Genomic DNA, 10,328 nt, shown 5'->3' on the forward strand with positions numbered 1-10,328 from the left:
TATGGCCCTCCATACGATTATTGTCTTTGCAACATTTCTTGAACGGCCCATACACTAAATTAGATGCAACCACATTTGTAGTGCGGCCTCATCAATGTGCATATGGCTAGGTACAAGAAGTTCTGTGATTGCCAAGGAGCACAATCATGCACAAAATAAGGCCGTCTTTTTGGAGATTGCCATTTTAACATGCATGCACACATCTATGTTAGTGAGAAGAATTATTCCCTTGTATTAGGTCTTCAATACACAGATATATATTAGTGAGATTAAATAATCCCTTATGTGTTTTTTTAATAGCAGGCATTGATAGCATAAGCTAACTATTGACAAGTTAATGCGTTAATAAAGATTCAATCATTCCAAGTCATTTTGACTTATTTATTAGCTTGATGAAGAAATCCAGCCATGGTAGCTTGGAATTGTGCAAGGATATCTAGGCACCTTTCTCTATAGCCTCTTGTCGAAGTGAGGTCTCCTTGAGATGATCAAGAAGTGCTCGACCTATTTCGGCCATGTCAACCAAAGAATCTTCACATTTAGGAGTGGTACGATGAGATGAAGACAAAGATGGTTGAACTTTGCTTTGGTTTGCTTGAGAGTCTCCCTCAATAGTTGTCTCCTACCCCATAGCACCCACATTATGGTTAGAGGTGGTAGATGCCACATGGGAGACACAATTGACGGATGCCCTATTATGATAGTATTCATCCACCACATCATACCACTTGCAAGTGTGATGCCTATCGTTTCTAGACACTAAATTATGAGCCTTATCAATCATGTATTGACCTAGTACTACAACCCACTTTTTCCAACATGCTTCAGTGTCTTTGTCAAAGGCATGGTAATTAGAAGACAATTTGTCCACTACTTTGGCCCAAAGGTTCACACCTTGTTTTTGGGGGTTTCCAAATTCCTCATTCATGCCACCTCGAACATGAATGAGTTGGTCGACCCAAAAATCCTTCCAGTTGCCTTTCCCCTTGGTGTCATTGTCATCATCATCGATGAGGTCCACTACACCTTTCTTCTTTGTGGTACGTTGCTTCTTTGATGAAGCACATTTTGTTACTTCATTATCGAGCTCTAGGGCCTTCTTCTTTGAAGGTTTAGCATGGGGTTTGGAGGGTTGAGAAGTCATTGGGTTCGGACTAGGACCATTCTCCATGGTTTGTGAAGAGGTGCTTGAGGAGAAGAGCTTGGTGGTTTAGGAGCCAGGTGTTTTGGGGGGGGGGGGGGGGGTGTTCTAAAGAAGAAGGGGGAGGTAGGTGAGGGGAATGTTAACATGGTGGTGAAGCCATTGGGGGGCATGGAGAAAGGAGAGGTTGAGAAGGGATAGTAAGTGGATTTGAGAGAACATGGGTTGAGAGATAGTGTTCTCTTCACCATAAACATGGGAATCAAATTGGCATTTGTCCATATTACCTAAAAATAAAAGAAAAAAGGGAGCCAATTAACAATATCTACTTATGCACTTTGATATATGGGTTTGAAAAGTAAAGGTACCTTCATGTCACATGTGCACTTGCCCTTGCACCTATAAACATAAGAATATATTTTCAAGAAGGTAAAGAAAAAAATTAAATATGTTTTGGAAATGATCCACGTATGGTGGCATGCTTTACCTTCAAGTGACTAACACCAAGCTTTGTAAACTCCAAGGGAAACTTCAAGAGAAAGAAGAAGAAATGTGTGACGACAAAGGAAAGGGTTTCCTTTATAGTGCTACAAAGAACGTTAGAGTATTCAAACATTGAAGCTATTAGTTTGATTTTCTAACGTTGGGATCTCTCAACATAAAAAATCAAGCCGTTTATGTCAAATCATTATTGTTAATAGGCTTGCAAATGCTGGCTTGTCAAATTCTCAACATTTGGGCACGGGGGGGGGGGGGGGGGGGGGGTGGGGGGGGGCGGGGGGGCGGGTGGGGGGTGTAAGGGCTTTGTAGCTATACCATGCTGTTGCTACCGATTGCACCTATATAGGGAGTAGTAGTGACTCAAAGCCCTGCCTTGTTTCCACTCTACGTGTGATTCCCTATACCCAGTGGTGAACCCTCTTATGTGCGGCGTCACGAGGGTGTAGTCCTGGGATGTGTCTATGTTGTCCCGCTTTTTGGATTGAATAATACAAGAGTATACCTTGAGCTCATATATCGTGTTACCTTTCTGTGCCGTGTTGAGTGCGTAACGAGTGCAGGTTTATCACACTTGGTATCAGAGCAACTCTTGCTCGGAGTGAAGGAGTGCTCACGGAAGCAGGAGGAAAGATCCAGTGCCCCAAAGAGATCGAAGTTGTAACGACCCACAGTGCCATGCCCCGCATCGTGTCACCCCACGTCGCGACGCCCCACGTCGCATCGCCCCCCGACACGTCGCCCCGCCGGCGTGACGCCCCAACCTCGACATCCCACCGTCTGAAGACGTGGCACGGCTTCCCCGCGGCACGACCCATACCACCACAGGCGAAATGCGGCTTCCCCACGTCGACACCACCACCACCCACATGGAGGACGAAAGGGCGAACGTCACACTCCCAACACTGGAGGAGAGAAAGAAGAGTAGGGGGCAAGCATGGAGAGTGGCCCAAGAGGAGAAGGTGGCCGGACTAGAAAGACAATTAGATGGTATGTCAGGCATGCTGGAGTCAATATGGAGGAACATGTAGATGAAGGAAGAGGAGGAAGAAAGGAGAAAGAAATTAGAAGTGGAGCAGGGCTATAGAGAATGGGTGATACAACAAGAAGAAGAGGAGAAAAGACACAAAATGCAAGAGGAGATAGATAGAATGGGTAGAGAAGAGACATCTAGGAGGGCACAAGATACAAGGAAGGAGAAGGAGAAAGTAGTAGAGTTAGGCAGCAAAAAGAAAGACAAGAAGAAAGAGAAGAAGCACCACCGTAAAGAGGAGGAAGATAGTGATAGTTCAGAAGACGATTATGGAAAATTCAAGATGCCCCAACTAGCCAAATACAAGGGAGAGAGAGATGGGCTGGTTCTGAAGAAATGGATAGCAGAGGTAGACAGATACTTGAAGTATTCACAAATAACGGAAGACAGGAAGGCGGAGGTGGCAGCCATTTACTTGGAGGAGGACGCTGCCAGTTGGTACCTACTGGAGCAAGAGCAGGGCCACACCATCTTTTCGTGGGAGGAACTACAGGAAGAATTGAAGGACTACTTCATTCCAAAGATGGAAAAGTTCAAAGTGAGAGATGAATGGAGGAACCTTAAGCAAACATAGGGAAAGATGAAAGAGTATGTTAGCAAGTATAGGCAAATCATGCTACAGCTACCAAACATGGATACAGACACTAAACTACATGGATTTTTGTTTGGGATGCAAGAATGGGCTAGAAGAGATGTGGAGAGGCAGGAACCAACAAGCTTAGCAGAGGCCATGAGAATGGCCGAAAGACTGGTGGACCTGGAAGGCAGAAGAACAGCACAAGGGAATCAAAACAGGTTCAACAACAATTTCAGCAACACCTTCAACAACAACAACTCATGGAACCAGAGGCCCAATGCTCCTAGAGGGGCATTCACAGATACAAGGAGCCAAAACACCACTACCACCACGGCTGTATCACAAACCGCATTAGTACCAAGAGGAGCAGCAGGAAGATGGGGAAACAATCACTACAGGCCAACCCCTGGCACATCGTATGGGCCCGCAGGATCAAATACATCATGGTGGAGACCCCCAGGCCCTTCCACCGGCATCAGATGCTTCAAATGCGAGGGCCCACACTACCAAAACAGATGCCCAATAGAAGATACAGCTTCATCAAGTGGATCAAAGGGTGAATGCAACTTGTGCATAGGGAGGAGAAGAACCACAACCACCGCGTATCCAGGAAATTCCAAACAGGAGTGAAGAAAGCATGGACCACCCAAGGGTAGGGTCAGTTAGTGCCCGACCCCAATGCATGGCAGCCAGGGTAGCTGCAGTCCACCATCTATACATCAAAGGCCGAGTGGGTGAAGGAAACCAACCTATCATGGTGAACACAGGAGCAACACACAACTTCATGACACCAGGGTGTGCATCAAAACATGGATTAAAACTATCAAAGGCCCCTGAAGGATTAACAATAACATTCGCACAAGGAGAAGCCAAGGAAGTAAAACAAGTCTTTGCAGTCCAAGTGGAAGCCGACAAGTGGAAAGCGAAACTCAGCTTCTTAGTAATCCCCATGGATGATTTTGAAGTGATATTGGGCTTAGAATTCTATGACAAGTATGTCATTGCAATGTTTGGTAAAGGTGTGAATGAAATGATGCTAGATATGCAAGGAGAAGGCGTCAAAGTGCCATGTGAAAGAATGCAGCTACCTGGCAGGACCCCAATCAAGGTGCAAATGAAGGAGAATAAGCCAAGAGTATCATGCCAAACAGTAAAACCAACTGCAAACCAACCAAAGGGCCAGACCCAAATAGCACCGGTCCAAGGGACCATTATCAGGCCACGTATCATGACATGCAGTGCAAAGCAAGTCGAAAAATCAGTCAAGCAAGGAGATATGGTCTATCTGTGTATGATCCGATCAATTGGAGAAGAAGAAAATGGCAAGAAACCCAAACAACAGAATAGGAACACAGAGGTGGCAGAAATACTTGAAGAATTCAAAGATGTAATGCCAGCCGAGCTACCCAAGGGTCTACCACCCAGGCGAGATGTGGATCACAAAATTGAGCTGATTCCAGGGTCTGCCCCACCAGCCCGAGCTCCCTATCGCATGAACCACACTAAGCTCATGGAATTGAAGAAGCAACTACATGAACTAGAAGAACAAGGATTCATCCGCCCTAGCAAATCTCCCTTTGGTGCCCCAGTGTTGTTTGTAAAGAAGAAGGATGGGGGACTTAGACTCTGTGTAGATTATAGGGCTCTTAACAAAATCACCATAAAAAACAAATACCCTATGCCCCTAGTGGAAGACCTCTTAGATAGACTGCACGGGGCCAAGTACTTCAGTCGGATTGATCTTAGATCAAGATACCACCAAATCCGCATAGCCGAAGAAGATATCCCAAAAACAGCCTTTCGTACCCGATATGGTAGTTTTGAGTGGTTAGTCTTAGGGTTCGGCCTAAGCAATGGGCTAGGCACATTTTGTGGCCTCATGGATGGAGTCTTTAGACCGGAGATAGATATCTTTGTCATTATCTACATAGATGACCTCCTAGTCTACAGCAAGACCTTAGAAGAGCACAAGCAGCACTTACGTCGAGTTTTTGAGAAACTATGGCAGCATCAGTTATACGCCAAGCCGGAAAAATGTGAGTTCACAGTGAAAGAATTGAAGTTCTTAGGCTTTATTATAGGAGCAGATGGAATCAAAGTGGACCCTAAGAAAGGGGAAGCTGTCCAAAGATGGCCTGTACTGAAAACTGTAAGAGAAGTGCGGGAGTTCCTCGCCTTCATAGTCTTTTGTCGGAGGTTCATCAAAGATTACAGCCTCATCACTACCCCCCTCTCCCACCTCACCAAAGAAGATCACTCTTTTACATGGGGGAACGTGCAACAGGAAGCCTTTGAGCAGATGAAGAAGTGCATGAGCCAAACTCCCGTCCTAAGGGTGCCGAATTTCACCAAACCTTTTGAAATTTCTACAGATGCATTTGACTACGGCATAGGAGGTGTACTGGTCCAAGAGGGTCATCCCATTGCGTATGAGTCAAAGAAATTTACCGATGCTGAAACAAGGTGGAGCACACATGAGAAGGAAATGTTGGCAGTCATCCACTGCCTTAGAAAATGGAAGCACTATGTTCAAGACAAGCACACAATAGCTATACCATGCCGTTGCTACCGATTGCACCTATATAGGGAGTAGTAGTGACTCAAAGCCCTGCCTTGTTTCCACTCTACATGTGATTCCCTATACCCAGTGGTGAACCCTCTTATGTGCGGCATCACGAGGGTGTAGTCCTGGGATGTGTCTATGTTGTCCCGCTTTTTGGATTGAATAATACAAGAGTATACCTTGAGCTCATATATCGTGTTACCTTTCTGTGCCATGTTGAGTGCGTAACGAGTGCAGGTTTATCACCGGGGGGGGGGGAGGTCGAAGAAATTCACATGGTTTTGGGTGTGACATGGACACATGATTGCCTCTACCTGCCGCATCGTCTAAACACTCCGTTACACATGGCGACTGCTGGTTGGGTGGGAGACGGCAGCACATGGTCTGTCGTTTTCGTCTGAACCAGGCCTAAGAATGAAATGATGAATAACTTCACTCCTTTCTACTCGTCTTAATATCAAAAAAATGAAAAAGAAATGTGCATGCTATTCTTAACTATTACTTTGGTAATTTCACATGGTTTGTCGTTTTCGTCTGAACCGGGCCTAAGAACGAAATGATGAATAACTTCACTTCTTTCTACTCGTCTTAATATCAAAAAAATGAAAAAGAAATGTGCATGCTATTCTTAACTATTACTTTGGTAATTTCACTCATTTCTACTCGTCTTAATATCTGAACCGGGCCTAAGAATGAAATGATGAATAACTTCACTCCTTTCTACTCGTCTTAATATCAAAAAAATGAAAAAGAAATGTGCATGCTATTCTTAACTATTACTTTGGTAATTTCACCATGAGTTAATAATATGAATTTCACAACATCTCATGGGAACACAATTATTGCATTTATCTAAACCAATAAAATGATTCCTAATTACTTGCACGTGTTTTAGAGTTGGTATTTGTGCACCCCTCCTATTCCACAATGCATGACACATAAGCAATCATTCAAACATAAGTCCTAGGTATTGCCACATGTTTTAGAGTTGGTTTTTGTGTAACCCTCCTATTTCGCTATGCAAAGCATGTGGTGGATTCACTAGGAGTATAGAGTAACCTAAAGTCTCGTAAGGGTTTCAAGCAAAGTGAAGTGGTGTCACCCTAGTGCTAATTTGTAGATCCTAGGTTTCTAGTTAATGTTATTGTGAATCCTAAAGTCTTGTGGTCCTAGCATTCCTAGGGTACAACTTACAACCTAAGTCTACCTAACTTGGAGGGCTAAGGGATGAATATTCTATGTGAATGTGTGGTTTCACACTTGTTTGCAAAATATTGGACATATGTGGGATCCTAGCCTAGGATTGTTGTGGGTTGGCTAAGCCGTGGGGTGCCTAAAGCGATTCCACATGCACATGCCTAAATTAGTGTTTGGATGTTGCATGGCCCTAAGCTAATGCAATGTCCTAGTCATTTAGTGTTTACACTTGTCTTAAGAGTATGGCTATGCTTATGCTATTATGGGAAGGGAACCACCTATGTGGGATCCTAACCTAGGATTGTTGTGGGTTGGCTAAGCCGTGGGGTGCCTAAAGTGATTCCATATGCACATGCCTAAATTAGTGTTTGGGTGTTGCATGGCCCTAAGCTAATGCAATGTCCTAGTCATTTAGTGTTTACACTTGTCTTAAGAGTATGGCTATGCTTATGTTATTATGGGAAGGGAACCTCCTAGCATTGCACATGGTCTATCATTCTAGATCCAAGCATATAAGGGCTCCTATTTCTTGCACATGAATGGTTCCTATGTTCCCAAGTATACGGTCACTCTCATGCACATGACTGTACTTGGAAGGGAGTGCATTTTGGTACATATGCAAGTCTTTCTAAGAATGTGTGCAAAAGTACCTAAGCTACTTGTGTATGAATGTAGCATTTCCTAGCATGGGAAAGTCCTCTCTTGTGGAGTTGTGTGTATGTGCAAAAGTGCAATGCTCTTGTGTCCTAGATATGTGTGAGTAGTTGTACCTCAAGACATGTCCGCTCATGTACTCACGTGCCAATGCCCTCACCTATGGGAGCGGTCTATGGGAGTAGTTGTACCTCAAGACATGTCCCCTAGTGCTAATGGGAGTGGTCTATGGGAGTGGTTGTACCTCAAGACATGTCCCCTAGTGCTAATGGGAGCGGTCTATGTGCTCATGTGCTCACGTGCCAATGCCCTCACCTATGGATGCTTTTGTGCCAATATATGCTAGTGTGTTCATGCCAATGCCCTCACCTATGGGAGCGGTCTATGGGAGTAGTTGTACCTCAAGACATGTCCCCTAGTGCTAATGGGAGCGGTCTATGTGCTCATGTACTCACGTGCCAATGCCCTCACCTATGGATGCTTTTGTGCCAATATATGCTAGTGTGTTCATGCCTTTTGTGCACCCATGTGCTTTCATGTGCATGTGCCCATATGTGTACTTAAGTGCCAATATATGCTATTGTGTCCATGCCTTATGTGCACCTATGTGCTTTCATGTGCATGTGCATGTGCCCATGTGTACTTAAGTGCCTATGTGCTCCTATGTCTACATGCTCAATTGTGCTTTTGTGGTCTTATGACATTTATGTGTGCCTATGATAGTGCCCATGCATGCATGTGCATGTGCACATGTATATAGCCTTATGTTTTTGTATGTACATATGTGTGTATGCTTTTTTACGGTGTGAGTATGCTTTAATGAGCCATGCTTGTGTGCTATTATGCTATGATGTAGTCATGCTATGGGTGTTGTGTTATGTGCTCTTATGTGCTATGTGTTATTGTGCCCGTGTTTTCATGTGTCCATTCTAGAGTGTGTGCTCATGACTAGTGCATGTGTGCTCATGCTTATGTCCTAGTATGCATACTTATAAACTAGTGTATGTATATTGATGTGTTATGTGCCAGTGTGTGCGCTCATAAACCATTGGGTTCATGCTCTTATGTTAGTGCTTGCTAGTGTGTGCTACAGTTATGTGCCCATGTGTTATTGGTATGTGCTAGTGCCTATGTCTACATGCCTGTGATATGTGCTATGCTTGTGCTTGTACTTGTAGTTGATTTCTCATGTTTACATGCTCAAGTTAGTGTGTGTGCTCATGTGTGTGTGTGATCTAGTGCATGTGTCATGCTCTATTGCATCTTCCCATGTTTGTGCGTACAATTATGAGCTACTTGTGCTATTTTGCTCAAGTTTACATGCCCTGTCATATGTGCCCATGATATCTGCTTACACTCGTACTCTAGTGTATGTGCTAGTGTACTATGCTAGTTGTGTGCCCCTATTATGGCTACATGTTCTTATGTTATGTGCACTCAGGTGCTTTTTCTTAATGTGCATGTTATCAACAATATCATGACTTATGGAACAAGAACTAGAGGTTTACGAAGATCGAAATTGAGCTACAAGAAAATCAAGAAAGTAAGGACTCGGCCTACCGCCACACAACTATCTATTTAGGCGGCAAGCTTAGCCACATGGTGGTGGGAATGCCGTTCCCCGCCATGTGGCCATTCACCATGCACTCTCCTCCCCTAGCCTAGCCTCTCCCTCGAGCTTCTCCCCCCACGATATGACTAGTCCCCATTTGTAGATGCATTCACTGATGAGAGCCTCGGTGCACGAACATGTACGTCTCATCTCATCCATCCCTCCTCTTTCAATCATTGCTCTTTGCAGCCTTGTCTATACCAGCATCTTTTTGGGTTGACTCCCCTCAGACTAGTGCCCTCTTGCCTGTGAACATAGCCCCCCCTCTCACCATGATGGCCAAGGAGTCTATCATTCTAGACTTGGACTCCCTGCTCAATCTCACAATGACCTTCATGTTCAACACAATGATTTTTCTCTCCCTTCACTCAAACTTCTCCAAAAGAATTCACTATACACTCAATTCCCTGATTTTTCCTAGCATAGTCCTTAATAGCTTCATCTTCAAATCCCACCATGCACCTCTTCCCCTCTTACAGCCATGAATCATCTCCACCCTTGCAACTTCTCTAGCAACACCCATCTTTGGCATGCATGGACAATATTATGGAGCAGCATCAGAAAGTGTTTCGACAAGAGGATCACAAGAAACTCTAATGGGAATCAAAGCAAGCAATGTTCAGTGAGGCCCTAGTGGAGAAACTCTCAATGGTGAGGCTGTGAGGACTAAGGGAAAATTTTAAAAAGGACCTCCACATCCAAAAGTGACTACTTGCCAAGATGAAGCACAATATTATTACACCCTTCTTGAAAATGGCATAGCTAAAATTTTCCATGAATATCATATTGGGATTAAAGGCACTCGTGCCTACCTCACCCTATATTTACTTTATGTTGAGATATTAGCAATCACACCTAATGTAGCCTATTTGTATGAGGCAGTTTGGGATGAAGACATGCAGGCTGTATGAATCCCATATGCACAAAAAGGGAAAATTGTACCCATCCAACAACTATAAAGCATTGTACTTGACTACCACTTTTGATAGATGAATGAATACATGATGATGCTTTTCTTTATCAGTTAGTGTCAGTCTTGTACTTGTCAGTCCT

The 10,328-nt window shown here is 44.1% G+C and overlaps 1 pseudogene; it reads right to left on the minus strand.

Moving 5' to 3' along the window:
* Positions 1 to 436: 436 nt before the first annotated feature.
* On the minus strand, positions 437 to 1,171 carry LOC148038763 (uncharacterized; annotated as a pseudogene).
* Between the last annotated feature and the right edge of the window lie 9,157 nt (positions 1,172 to 10,328).

This window comes from Lygodium microphyllum, chromosome 3, assembly GCF_053477565.2.
Source record: "Lygodium microphyllum isolate KBCC chromosome 3, Lygodium_microphyllum_v1.1.10, whole genome shotgun sequence".
Lineage (NCBI taxonomy): Eukaryota > Viridiplantae > Streptophyta > Polypodiopsida > Schizaeales > Lygodiaceae > Lygodium > Lygodium microphyllum.